Consider the following 14,885-nt stretch of genomic DNA (forward strand, 5'->3'; position numbering starts at 1 on the left):
GTGTCCAGCCGCTCTGGGTCCGGCACCCACGTGACCTCATTGGCCGGAGCTGCCATAACAGACCCCACCAGTGGACACGGCTTAAAACCATAGAAACGGTTCGCTCACAGTCCGGAGGCGGAGGTCCGAGGTCAAGGTGTCTGGGGGCTGGTTCCTCCTGGGGCTGGGAGGCAGGATCCGGAAGGATCCGGAAAGATCCGGAAGGATCCGGAAGGATCCGGAAAGATCTGGAAGGATCCGGAAAGATCCGGAAGGCTCTGGAAGGTTCTGCTCACTGAGACCCTCGGCCACTTGGCTTGCAGAAGTATCCCTCGTCTCCGCCTCCACCATCACGCACGCTGTCCTGTGGGCATGTCTGTGTCCGATGCCCCGTGTTTAAGGCGCCGGCCACCTTGGCGGGGCCACCGTGATGACCTCAGGTGAACTTCACCATCTGCAAGGTCCCTCCTTCCAACAAGGTCACGTCCAGCTCCCGGGCTGGGACCGGGCGTCTCTGTGGGGACACGGCTCAGCACTGCCGCTGTCGAGCACATTCTTTTCTTTAAATATATTTTTAATTGATTTTTTACAGAGAGGAAGAGAGAAGGATAGAGAGTTAGAAACATCGTGAGAGAGAATCATCAACCAGCTGCCTCCTGCACACCTCCCACTGGGGATGTGCCCGCAACCAAGGTATATGCCCCTTATCCCCAGTAGGGGGTGTGCAAGAGGCAGCTGATCGATGACTCTCTCTCATCGATGTTTCTAGCTCTCTATCTCTCTCCCTCTCTGTTCAAAATCAATAAAATATATTTTTAAAAAAAGGTACATGCCCTTGACCGGAATCGAACCCGGGACCCTTCCGCAGGCCGACGCTCTATCCACTGAGCCAAACTGGTTTCAGCTCGAGTACATTCTTAAAGGCGCCTTACAACCAGCACTGAACACAGCAGCCGCCGAAGCACAGCCGATGGACTGTCCTGGGGATGAGGGGGGCACTGCCACTGCCTTCAGGGACAGCGGGCACAGACAGGACCGCCCGGCCGGCCCCGGGGACGAAGGGGTGCCCCCCCCCCCCCCCACGCAGGCAGCTGCCCCCAGCCCATCGCTGTCTGTGTCCCCCGGGCCGGCCTGTCTTACACACGGCCCAGCTGAGCCCGCGGACGAGCTGTCCCGGCTGCAGGTGGTTCACCGTTTCCAGCGCCCGGATGCGGCCCAGCCGCGCGGTTACCGGTTACCGTGGCCGGATGGAGGCGGGCCCCGGGCACCTGCTCCCGGCCAATGAGGCGCCGGTCTGCCCCGGAGTCAGGGGCCCTGGACTGGCCCGAGCCTTAGCCTAGAACAGTGGTCGGCAAACTGCGGCTCGTGAGCCACATGCGGCTCTTTGGCCCCTTGAGTGTGGCTCTTCCACAAATACCACGTGTGGGCGCGCACGTACAGTGCGATTGAAACCTCATGGCCCATGCGCAGAAGTCGGTTTTCGACTCTCAAAAGAAATGTCCGTCTTTGTCCTGTTGCTATTTGGCTCTGTGGACTGATGAGTTTGCCGACCACGGGTGTAAGTGGTCGCTCCCAGCCAGTCTCCGAGATCACCATGAGGTCTCTGGTCAGCTGCCACCCGGGCCCGAGAAGGGACAGGCCACGTGAAATGTGTGTCTCGGGTCCGAGTCGAAGGGCAATGTGTCCAATGCGAGGGGCAAGGAGCGGCCGGGACAGCAGCTCCCGAACCCGCAGCCAGTGCTGCTGCTGTTCGTCCTCCCGCTCGTCATGGGGGCCTGACCCTCTCCCTGCCCCTCACCTCTCCCTGCTCACAGCCACCTCAGCTCTGTCTCCGCCGATGCTGGTGTAACCAACCCTGAACCCACATTCCCACTCCCCGTCCTCCCCTGTCCGCTCCCCCTCCCCGTCCGCTCCCCCTCCCCGTCCACTCCCCGTCCTCCCCTGTCCGCTCCCCCTCCCCCGCCCGCTCCCCCTCCCCGTCCTCCCCTGTCCGCTCCCCCTCCGCGTCCGCTTCCCCTCCCCGCCCGCTCCCCCTCCCCGTCCACCCCCCTCCCCATCCGCTCCCCGTCCTCCCCCGTCCGCTCCCCGTCCTCCCCTGTCCGCTTCCCCTCCCCGCCCGCTCCCCCTCCCGTCCACTCCCCCTCCCCGTCCGCTCCCCGTCCTCCCCCGTCCGCTCCCCGTCCTCCCCTGTCCGCTCCCCGTCCTCCCCTGTCCGCTCCTCCTCCCCGTCCGCTCCCCCTCCCCCTCCGCTCCCCGTCCTCCCCCACCCGCTCCCCCTCCCCCTCCGCTCCCCGTCCTCCCCCACCCGCTCCCCCTCCCTGTCTGCTCCCCCTCCCCGTCCGCTCCCGCCGGCAGCTCTGCACCCACCTCCCTCCGGGGTACTAGCCTCGGAAAGGGCTGGGTATGGCCAGCATCCCATCTGAGGGGAAACCTGTGGGAATCTTCCTTCTTTGTAAATGACCCCAGCACTGGCAATCGTCACTCCCTTCCTGTCCGGGCCGCCCTGTCCAGTCCCGGCGGCCCTGGGCAGGTTTTGAGGACAAAGAGCATCTTTCAGGCCCCCGGTGTCTGATTTTATGAGAGAAGGTGACGCTGCCACCGGGCGATTGGTGCTGTGTGACTGAGAAGCCCAGTGTCCTGCTGTTCACGCTCCGAGTCTTTACAACAACCTCGGGCCCGGACGGAGACACGGGGCGAAAGGACGGGCTGGCGGAGCTGTGTGACCCCCACCCAACGAGGCTTCCATCAGCCCAGGCGCCAGCCCAGCGGAGCAGCCCCCTTCATGCATGCGGGTGGATACCCTCAGGGCACTGGGCCTGAAAGAGAAGGAAACACACTCTGACAACCTCGGTGTCTTAGTTCCCACAAGCTGCGGCCACAGACCTGCAATGACAAGCCCTCCAATGCCTCGCCCGGCTCCGTCATCCAGGTGAAGGCTAAACACGTTTTATCGTTTTAAACACGGTCACCGGGGTCCTTCTGCTCCGACAGACGGAGAATGCAGAGCGCTCTGACCCCGGGGCCACTGCCCGGCGGCTCCGGGTCACTGCCTCCGCTCAGTCCCCCCTGTGTGGCCTCATCTCCCTCCGCTGGCTCCCTCTCGCTCAGTCCCCCCTGTGCGGGGCCCTCTCCCTCCCTCCACTGACTCTCTCCTGCTCAGTCCCCCCTGTGCGGCCCTGTCTCCCTCCCCTCGGCTGGCTCCCTCCCCAGCACACGCAGTGGGCTCGGCTAGGGTTTCAGCGGTGACGTCCCAGTCGGCTAACGGGTGGAATTTTCCATGAAGGAGCCGCTGGGAGCCGAGGAAAGGCCGGAGCAGAGGCTCCCGGCTCCCCTGCAGCTCCCCCTGCACCGGGCAGCCAGCATCTGGAGGAAAGCGAGAAAACCTGACAATGGAGGGATTGTCCTCGCTCCCAGCAGCCCCGCCCTCCAGGCCGGGCTCAGCTCTTCCCATGTGGACGCCCGGAGGCAGAGGGAAGGGGCCGGTGTGCCCCGGGGGCACCCCCTCCAGGGCTGCCAGGACCTTCCTCCCAAACAGGCGCGGTGGGCAGCGCTGCCCGTCCCGTGTCCACATGAGCCTGAGCCAGGCCGGTCAGCTTTCCTGCCTCCATCCAGCTACCCTGGCCCCACGCTGGCTCCCGGCCCGGCTCCCGGCCGGGCTGCTGGTGCCGCCACGAGAGAAGCCCCTGTGCGAGGCGGGTCCGGCGCGGCTCTGTCCCCACACTTCGGAGCGGAGGGCGTCCGTGTGTGACACCAGCAGAGCTTCCAACAGCACTGCCAGGGAGCACCCGCTGTGCCCGCCCCAACCTCACTCCTCACTCCACCAGAAGGCTTTTGGGGCCCTTCCTCTTCTGCGCTCTCTCTCTCTCTCTCTCTCTCTCTCTCGCATGCACGCACACGCACACACACACACAATACATGTGAGCACAGAGCACACAGAGACATGCACGCAAATGCACACACACATACAACACACACATGCACACACGCGGACATGCACGTACACACACAACACACATGCACGGACATGCACGCACACATACATGCACACACACATACACAATACTCACATGTGAGCACACACAGAGACATGCACACAAATGCACACACATATACAATACACACACATGAACACACACGCGGATGCGCACATGCACACACACACACACACACACACATACACACACACACACACACACACACACTTGCTCTGCTCCGGGGCCTGTGTGAGCTAACGTTTGCACTAGGCCAGGGGTCGGCAACCTTTAAGACATAAAGAGCCACTTGGACCCGTTTTCGAAGGAAAAAAAAACCTGGGAGCCGCAAAACCATTGGGACATTTAAAACAAATGTAACACTGCATATATTGTTTCTTACCTTAATGCTATATACCTGTCAATGCAGTTAGTTGTCAATCTGAAGAAAAAAAGAGTTTTTTCACTTAACAAAAAGAGCGCATGCAGCTCCGGAGCCGCAGGGTGCCGACACCTGCACTGGGCGGAGGGTTAAGGGGTGACCCGTGGGGAGGCGGGGGCTTCGTTGGACTCAGCGCTGTAAGGCGGCCGTGCGGTCAGCACAATGGTCACTGGAGCGGGGGCCGGCCCAGCCGATGGGGAGTGGCCGGGACGGAGCAGGAGGGCGCACAGCTGCTGGGGGGGCGGTCCGGTGGGGTGAGCCGAGGCCCAGCACCCACCCCCACCCCCACCCCCACCCCCACCGGAGGCAGAGCTCAGAGTGCAGCCCCCGCGGCTCCCGAAAACAAGCAGCACCTCAGGCCCCGGACAGCTAGCCGCCACGGCCGCCCGCACATGAAGACGCTTCTCCCCGCGGGCCGGCCTGGCGGGGAAGCCGAGGACACGCCTGCCCCTCAGAGGAACATCCCGTTTCTGGGGCCGGGACCCAGGTGCCACGTGGTCCGAAAAGCAAGCCCAGCGTCTGGCCGGGGACGCCCAGCGCCAAAGGAGGGCTGAGCTGCCTCACTCAGCTCACTTCAAAGACAAGGAAAACCGGGCTCTGACTGTTCACCCGAGGAAAACGGAACTGGAGAAAAGCAGCTTCCACGGCCACGGGGCTCCGTGGCTGAGCGTGGACCTCTGAGCCCGGAGGTCAGGGCTCCATTCCCGGTCAGGGCCCAGGCCGGGCTGTGGGCTCCGTCCCCAGGGTGGGGCGTGCAGGAGGCAGCCGATCCATGGTTCTCTCTCATCATGGATGTTTCCATCTCTCTCTCCTCTCCCTTCCTCTCTGAAATCAATAAAAAACTCTTTAAAAAGAAGAAAGAGAGGGGGGGAGGGAGGGAGGGAGGGAGTTGCTCCCCCCGCCATCCCCGCCTCTGGGTTAGGATCACCGCCTTCTCTGAGTGCCCAGGGCCGGGGGACAGGCTCCCACGTCGCCCCCCGCCCTGTCCCCCGCGCAGCCCCCGCACCGGCCAGCACAGCCCTCAGAGGCGGCCCCCGCACCGGCCAGCACAGCCCTCACAGAGGCGGCCCCGCACCGGCCAGCACAGCCCGCACAGAGGCGGCCCCGCACCGGCCAGCACAGCCCGCACAGAGGCGGCCCCCGCACCGGCCAGCACAGCCCGGCACCGGCGGCCCCCGCACCGGCCAGCACAGCCCTCAGAGGCGGCCCCCGCACCGGCCAGCACAGCCCTCAGAGGCGGCCCCCGCACCGGCCAGCACAGCCCTCACAGAGGCGGCCCCGCACCGGCCAGCACAGCCCTCACAGAGGCGGCCCCGCACCGGCCAGCACAGCCCGCACAGAGGCGGCCCCGCACCGGCCAGCACAGCCCGCACAGAGGCGGCCCCCGCACCGGCCAGCACAGCCCGCACAGAGGCGGCCCCCCCACCGGCCAGCACAGCCCGCACAGAGGCGGCCCCCGCACCGGCCAGCACAGCCCTCAGAGGCGGCCCCCGCACCGGCCAGCACAGCCCGGCACCGGCGGCCCCCGCACCGGCCAGCACAGCCCTCAGAGGCGGCCCCCGCACCGGCCAGCACAGCCCGCACAGAGGCGGCCCCCGCACCGGCCAGCACAGCCCTCAGAGGCGGCCCCCGCACCCCCGCTCGGTGCCGGGGCTGAGTCAGCGCTGAGCTGCAGAGCGAGAGGAGCCTGAGTCACACCTGCCGTGACCGCTCCGGGAAGCAGGAGGGAAGCAGGAGAGGAAGGAGGAAAAGGCTCGTCCCAGCGCCGGCGGAGGGCAGTGACAAACACGAGGCTGCGACACCGGGAGGAATCGCGGATCAGCCTCTTCCGTCCTTCCTTCGGTGTCAGCACCGCTCCCCGCTCCCCGCTCCCCGCTCCCCGGGCCCGGACTGGGCTGCTCCCCGAGGGCAGTCAGCGCACGGCCTCCAGGTCCACACGGCCGCCCCGGCCTCCGGCGACCGCGTTACCGGCCGGCCGGCCCTGCCACCGGCCGCTCACGGGGCGGCTCCCCGGTTCCAGTGCCGACGGCAGTCCCCGGTCTCTGCGCTCCCAGGCGCCTTAGCAGAGCGCCTCGCTGTGCGCGCCCGGCGCTGCCCTGCCCGCCGTGAGCCCGCCGCAGTCTCACCCCGTCCCTCACGGCACCCCGAGTCCGCCTGCAGGGCCTAAAGTCTGACACGGGTCCCTGAGGCCTGGCAGCCGGGCCGGCGCCATCTCCGGTGACAGCGGAGGCTGCGGAGAAAGGATGCGTGTTCCGCTGCCTCCGCTCTGGGAGGAGCTGGAGATGCCGGAGACAGAGCAGGCACCTCAGCACCAGACAGACGTGGTGGCCCAGCCACAGAAGCACCGTTAGGAGGGTCGTTAGAAAGAGCCCAGCCCTGACTGGTGTGGCTCAGTGGATGGAGCGTCGGCCTGCAGACTGAAGGGTCCCAGGTTCGATGCCTTGGTTGCGGGCACATCCCCAGTAGGGAGTGTGCAGGAGGCAGCTGATCGGTGTTTCTCTCATCGATGTTTCTAACTCTCTATCCCTCTCCCTTCCTCTCTGTGAAAAATCAATAAAACATATTAAAAAAAAAGAGCTCAGTTGGTCATTATCAAGTGACCACACAGAATATTGGGTTAAACAAAATGTGTCCGTTTTTCTTTATGTCCTCAGAGTCTCCCAGTGCACTGTTCTCTGTTGGTTTGTTCTTGCATTCATTCTTTGATTCGCCAGGTAATCAAGTGCCCATTATATGCCAGTCCATGTACGAGGCTGAAGGATAAACAAAAAAGACTCAATTCCCACAGAGGAGACAGCATAGGGCAGGGAAGTAACCTGGGCCCACGTGGTCCACGAACTTGAGTGAGGAATTACAACACTGTCTTCACTGACCCCTCCCCCCTGGTCACTGCTGACCTGTCACTATACTTCCGTTTTTTTCTATATAAAGAGGGGCATAGAGTACGCAGAGCTTCCAAGATTGGCTTCTCTCAGCCCGCTCATGCCTTCAAGGTCCATCCAACTTGTGTTCATCCTTTTAAAAAATTGTTTCTTTATTGATGTCAGAGGGGAAGGGAGAGGGAGAAAAAGATAGAAACATCCATGATGTGAGAGAATCATTGATCGGCTGCTTCATGCACGCCCCACACGGGATTGAGCCCGCAACCTGGGCATGTGCCCTGACCGGGAATCGAACTGAGAATTCCTGGTTCATACGAGTAGGTGAAAGCTCAACCGCTGAGCCACACCAGGCGGGCAATAGTTTTCCCCTTTTACTGCTGAGTTGAGTATTCCACAGGGACGTACCCACTTGCCCAAGGACACCGATAGTTCTGAGTTACTGAAGGTGTGAACAGCACTGCTGTGCACATTCAGGTAAGGCTTTGGTGTGACAGGAGTTTCCCATCCACTCGGGGAAGTACCTGGGAGTGGGGTGCCGGGTCAGATGCTGAGCGCATATTCCCATTTAGGACATTACCTGTTCTTGATGAACCGACCCTTTTATCACTCCGAATTGTTCATTTTTATCCCGATAATTTCCAGTGCTTTGAAGTTTGCTTTGTCGGATATTACTCCAGCTTTCTTCTGATTAGGAAATCAGATTTTTCATCTTTTACTTTTAGCCTACCTACGTCATTATGTTTGAAAAGGAATTTCTTGAAAACAATATATAACTGAGTCATTTTAAAAAATCTGTTCTGACAACCTATCTTAAATAGTGTGTTTAGTCCATTTACATTTAATGTAATCACTACTATTTAGAATTTAGGTCTACCGTTTTCTTTTTTTTTATTTTCCCCTTTTCCTGCTTTCTTTTAAGTTATTTAAACATTTTTTAAGTTTTCCATTTAGTTTTAACTTATCTGGTGCATTATATATTTGTGTAATTTTTTAAGTAATTTTTTAAGTATCTAGGAATTAAAATATATATTCTTAACTTTTCAAAGTCTATGTAAATTCAGTATTTGCCACTGCAAGTGATATATGACCACCATATAAGCTCCGTTTCCCTCTCTCCTTTATGCTGTAGTTGTATTTGTTACAGCAACACACCTGGAAAACCCCACTGGACAATGCTGTCGTTTTGTTTTTAAGCATGTTGTAAAGAACTCCAGGAGAGGAAAACAGTCTATTTACCCACACTTACCATTTCTGTTGCTCTTCATTTTTGATGTTCCAACTTCCCTTCTACTGTCATTTGCCATCTGCCTGAAGAATTTCCTTCCGCCCTAGAGTTGGTGACATGAAGTCTCTAGTTTTCTTTAACATGGAAATGCCTTTCTCTCGTCGTCATCGGGCAGGATACTCTTACTGGCTCTAGTATCATGAGTTGCAAGTTCATTGAAAATGTTCCATTTCTTTCTGGAGGCACTTGTGGCTGATCAAATTATGTTCCCCTATACGTAATGTGTTGCTTTCCTCTGCCGACTTATATGTATTTTTCCTTCAGCTTTCAGGTGTTTGATAACGATGTGTCTGGCATGGGTTTCCTTGAGTTTGTCCTGCTTGGGGTTCCCTAGGCTTCTCCATTAGCTCAGTCCATCGTGCTCTGCACTAGAACCCAGTGTTAATCTCATGCACTTAAAGCACGATTCCAAGATAAGAGCCACCAGCCTCCTCCGCCTCCGAAGAGGTCCAGGGCACAGGATGGACCCATAGCCAAAGGCCGGGGGCGGGGGAGGGGGGACAGACGTCATTAGACACTCGCCAATACCTCACACACGCCGAGGGGAGCAGCTCGGATCTCCGGAGCCCTCGGAGGGCACTGGGCCGGCTCAGGGCCAGTGAGCAGGCGAGGAAGCGCGGCTCAGCAGACGGCCCCGCTCATGAGCAGGAAAAGAGCCAGCGTGTGGACAGCGTGGGCCACAGCAGGCTCAGAATGGCCAGGACAGGACCTTCTCCTGGCTCTGGGGACCAGGCACAGGAGAGCACTGCACTGCTTTCGGAGGCTGCGCTTGGGCTGTGACATTCAGGGACACCCAGGGCCGCCGGGAGCTGCACATCTCCGAGTCCAGCTCCAGCCCTCCCCTCCGTTCTGTGTGGGGCCTGGCCAGGCAGCAGGCAGCACTGAGGAAGGAGCGCCTTCATTCCGCACACGTGGCCACTCGCTCGCTGTGGACATGCAGACCACGGGCAGCGAACTGAAATTGCTGTTTCAGAAATCAAAATTTCAATGCGGGACCGGGAGCAAGAGGCAAAAAAAGAATGCAAAAGAATGCAACGGCCCAGGGGAAACTCAGTTCCCTCTTCCCATTACTATGAACTAGAAGCACCACCGACAACAACTGACACCACCAGGCCGGTGCCTCTCTCTGTGCTTCTGGAAAATTCACATTTATCAGAGCTCCGGGCAGGGCATGGAAATAAACAGGATAAAACGGGAAGTGTGCTACGAAATAAAAAGAGGAAGTGGAGTCCCAAAGCAGGTCAATCCTGCATGAAATGACATGGATTCAAATCCCCGTAGACACACACACACACACACACACACACACACACACACACCAGCTGTGGTGAGAAACCAGGGGTTTGCCCCCAAGCCCACCGGCTGAACCCGGCTCTGGCCTGGAGCGCATTTCCTTCCCGAGCAGGAGGAGGGTGGGGGCGGGGAGAAAGAAAGAAAAACCCTGTATTCACACCGAAACAGGGATTTAAAAAATATATATATTTTATTGATTTTTTACAGAGAGGAAGAGAGAGGAATAGAGAGTTAGGAACATCGATGAGAGAGAATCATCGATCAGCTGCCTCTTGCGCACCCCCCACTAGGGATGTGCCCGCAGCCAAGGCACATGCCCTTGACCGGAATCAAACCTGGGACCTTTCAGTCCGCAGGCTGACGCCCTAACCACTGAGCCAAACCGATTTCGGGGAAACAGAGGGATTTTTACACAAAACATGACTGGCTAAGGATAAAACACACACTGAGGAAGTAGCGAGCACCTAATTTCTCTAAGAAAGCGTTGGTGCCATCCCAAGCAGCACAACTGGCTTCCAAGTCAAAGCGGAAGAGAGGACAAAGTGTGGCCTGCACTCAGGCAGCCCCTAGCTTCTCGGAGCACCTGCTACCGGCCACGCCTGCACTGAGCTCCGGCGTGTGCTGGGCTGAGCTGTGTCCCCGTTCAGTGGGGGAGCCCCGCCTTGCGGGCCCGGAAGGGCCTGTCTGTGGAGATGTGGCCTTTGGAGGGGGGGGACAGTGGGACGAGGTCTCTGGGGCGGCCCTAACCCGAGCTGGCGGTGTCCTCACAGGAGGAGGAAACGTGGACACCGAGACCCCAGGAATGTGCGCGCAGAGGGAGGACCCGAGCACAGAGCCCAGGAGGCCTCGGGAGAAACCAAACCTGCCGACACCTTCACCTTGGACTTGCAGCCGCGGGGCTGTGGCATCCACATCTGCGGTGGCCAGCCGGGGGGAGGGTGAGGGCTCCCGGCGCAGGCAGCTCGCCCAGGGCCACGGGCAGCACCGCCCGGAGCGCGGCGGCCACGGCCAGCACGCGGGACCATCATCGAGTGCGAAGCGAACGGAAGTGACGTCACAAAGGGCCCTCGAGGGTCACAGAACGCGTCCCCCGCCGCCTCCTCTGGAAACAGCTTCGCTCCCGGGAGGGACTGAACAGCCACCGGGGCGGCCCCCTTGCCAGGGCGGTCCCCAGCAAAGGTCTGGGCGCCCACTGCTTCCAGGTAGACCGTCCCCACGCCATGAGCATGAAAGTGCCATTGCTAACGGCTCACAGCCGTCCCTCAGCCTGAACTTGTCGCAGGTTCCGGTAAAGAAACGGCTCTGAATGGTCAGGGGTCAGAGCACAGAGCAACATGCAATGGAATGAGAATCAGGAATAAAACCTCAGAGTGAGGAGTGGTGCACGGTGGAGAACACTGCCTCCTGAGCCTTAGAGTTCAAGAAGGGAAAGACTGTGAGGAGAAACAAGCCTGAAAAGCAAGCAGAAGGAAAGGCTCCTTCATGAATAAAGACCAGCCTGTGACCAGAATGTGGGCTCTAAGTACCAAGCAACGTTAATAATAGTAATTCAAACGCAAAACAAGAATCACACCTGGACACTATCTAGCCTTCAGGAAATAAGAGCAAATTATTGAAACAGGGAAGGGAATCCATGGCCCCAGACTCTGCCTGGGCACACGTAGTGCCAGGCTCCGGAGCCGGCCTGGGACCTTGGAGAGAGAAGGCTCTGAGCCAGATTTCTCGGCTCGGCCAAAACCATGCCATGGGAGGCCGGGGAGGGGCTGAGGGATGTGTAAGGGTTTAAAAACGTAAACTGCCCTGTTCCGATCTGGAAAAAAGACACGGGTACACTGCATTAAGGAAAATCAAACTGAAAACAAGATACTCAGGTGAACTGCCAGTTACCAAAGAATGGGGACAAGATGGACAGAGGGGAAAAAAAAAATTTAACCAACAGAGAAAAATAAGAGTAAAAAAAAAATAGGCAAGGAGAAACTGTAAAAAATAGTTTAAAAAACAAAACACATAAAATGAAGATATAAGACCAAAGATATGAGACATCTCAGTAAATGTGACCAAATCCCTCCCATGACTGATACGCATTCTGAAGCAGAGTTAGCAAGCACAATTGGTCATGCCTCCTTATGAGAAAAGCCTAACAGACTACAAAGTGGACTTGAGAAGAAGAGGCGGAGACATCAGCCAGAGTAAACACCGCGGGGCTGGCAGCGCGGCTCAGACAGGACGGGAGAGCAGGCACTTTAAATAGAGCAGACCGGAACACTTCAGCATGACAGCACACGCTCCAGCGAGAACACGATCATGAATCACAGTCCTTAGTGGCACTGTTCCCGGACACACGGGCCAACCTTCTCCAAACACAGGAGACGCGTGAGTCCCGTCCTGTGGGACACTCAGCGGCTCTCCTGGACACGGACAGGCCACGCTGTCCGCCATCTGGAGAAACGGAGCCTGGGAGAGCCGACGTCACAGACTGGGTCTTCGGACGGTAGAGGCAGCGAGCACACTGAACGCGTTTGGGACGGAGCAGGATTTGAGATGCTTTCTGTCCAGATCGGTGTTGGCCGTCTCAAAGGTGGCCATGCAGAGAGAAGAGCTAACAAATCACTGACAATCCTGTTCCCTGGAACCCGGCCTGTCCGGCTGGGAGGGAGCCTTTGGACAGCGATCGCAGCCGGAAACGAGGGTGGGCGGGTCTCAGTGACACACTGCCCCCCGGGAACCTGGGGGAGGTCATAGGTCCGACTGCTCCTCAGCGCTGCTTCTAAGGTGCTTTGTAAACCTGCTTTCCTCCCACCGGAAAACAAAGGAAACGAAGCCAGCGGCTGGTGGACGGGCCGGCTGACCGCGGGGGAGGCTGTGCGGAGGAGAAGTGTTCCCAGGAAGCCACTCTCCGGGCTTCACAGGGTCAAGTGTGAGTTCTGGGAACTGACTTACTCCGGGTTGTGAGCAGTCAGCTGTGGGACGCAAAATGGAAATCTAGCAAACAAAGTCCGGGTTCTACATGTTACAGGTGCTCATCCAGCAGGCCTGGCAGAGCCGCGCTGGCCACCAGGCCTGCAGGGGAGGAGGGCTGGCTGCCTGCTGGCCATCTGAGCAGCCCTTCTAGAGAGTTCCTGGAATCCTGTTCAGCCAGGGGAACTGAGGCCTCCCCCATCCAATCGGAGCTGCAGAGCTAGATCCTTAACATCTTCATCCACCAATCAGAGCAGCTCCACTCTGACCAATCAAGATAGTCCTTTTGGCCGAAACCGGTTTGGCTCAATGAATGGAGCGTCGGCTTGGGGACTGAAAGGCCCCGGGTTCAATTCCGGTCAAGGGCATGTACCTTGGTTGCGGGCACATCCCCAGTAGGGGGTGTGCAAGAGGCAGCTGATCAATGACTCTCTCTCATCGATGTTTCTAACTCTCTATCTCTCTCTCCCTTCCTCTCTGTACAAAGATCAATAAAATATATATATATTTTTTAAAAAAGATAGTCCTTTTGGACAATCAAACGGGTGAGGAGTCTTCATTTGCATACAGACAGGCCAATCAGGGGACAGGGGCAGGGACTTCTGTCTAGATAAGGGTTAGGGCTGGCGTTGGGTTTAGGGTGAGAAACCGGTAAGAAATTTGGATTCAAAGTCAAGAATTGAGGACGCATCGTAAGCTCCAGCTGCTCGAGGGATGAGGAAGCTTCTTGGTTCCAAGGAGAGAGGTTTCCCTCGTCCTCTTTCCAGGCCCGAGAGCCAAGCCCAGGGGCCGTGACCGGGCTCCACCACCACACCCAGGGCTGCGGGGGTGAGGTCTGCGGCAGGTCTGACCAGCAGGGCCAGCGTGTCCATCAGGAGCCCAGCACCTGCTCGGCGCGGGCACGGAGCCCACCGAGACCGCCCGTCCCGGGAGCAAAGGGCCTCGGTGGCTGCGCAGCGTCCACGTTCACTCCCAAAGTTAAACCCGCCTCTCACACAAACACGAAGTGAGCACGTGTCCAACATGAATGTAACATATATGTAACTCATCACGGAGCCGGCTGGCAGGGCAGGGAAGGCGGATCGGAGTGCACACGTGGGCTTCGCTGGCTTTTAAAAACGTGAGTGCGGTGTGGGCCCATTTGTTAGATACACGAGCGCCGGGGCCGGCCCGGCACCCAAAGCCGCGCCTGGCGGCTCCTTTCCGGGGACAGAGCCCAGGCCGCGGCGCCCGCGGCGGGGCAGCGCCAGCAGGCGGTCCGCTGCGGGTGGCACTCTCTCCGGAAATCAGGGGGCACCACCTAGGGGAACTGAGGGACATGCCTCCGGCCTTATTTTCACATTTTAAATGGTTTGTCTGAAGGATCCCTGAGGGAGAGATTCTAAACCAGCCACTCACTCCCGCACTTCCGCGGAGGCCGAGTGCGTCACTCACACCCATCAGGCGCGGCGGCCTGGCCCCGCGGCTCCGCCGTCCGTCCGGCCAAGAACCCGACTCTCCGCTCCGGAGGCCGCTCAGGAGCGAGTGAGGTGAGTCTGCACCTTCATCAAGACCTCATGGGATGGGCACGCCACGGGACCTTCCGGAAAGTGTCCCCGGGCTTCCCAGGACAGATGGCAGGTCCTGTGCTTGGCCCTCCCAGGCCCGAGCGAGCCCAGGCGGCGGCAAGGATGACTTCCCGGAGCTCTGAACCGGTTTAAGGCTGCTCCCCCTCCTTTCCTCTGGGACAATGGCTCCCCATCGATCAGTGTCTTCCCCTAAAACCTCTGCTTCCTCAGGGCACTTTCACCCAGAGTCCTCTTAGGCTGAGTGATCCCAGTGCCACCGCCTTCATCGTCTCCTAATCTTATTAGCGGTGCTTCCTGCACCTCTGGGTCCCCCTGGGCCAGGACGAGGGTAAGAGTCCCCTCCCGCCACAGGCACAAGCCAGGCCTGCACCCAGGGAGCTCTCTCCCACAAAAGCAGGCCTGGCTCCCCCGCACCCCATCAGCACCCCTCCCATGTCCTCCTGGCCCCTCAGCACCCCCCCACCACGTCCTCCTGGCCCCTCAGCACCCCCCCCCACGTCCTCCTGG

This window comes from Pipistrellus kuhlii, unplaced genomic scaffold (assembly GCF_014108245.1).
Source record: "Pipistrellus kuhlii isolate mPipKuh1 unplaced genomic scaffold, mPipKuh1.p scaffold_m20_p_105, whole genome shotgun sequence".
Lineage (NCBI taxonomy): Eukaryota > Metazoa > Chordata > Mammalia > Chiroptera > Vespertilionidae > Pipistrellus > Pipistrellus kuhlii.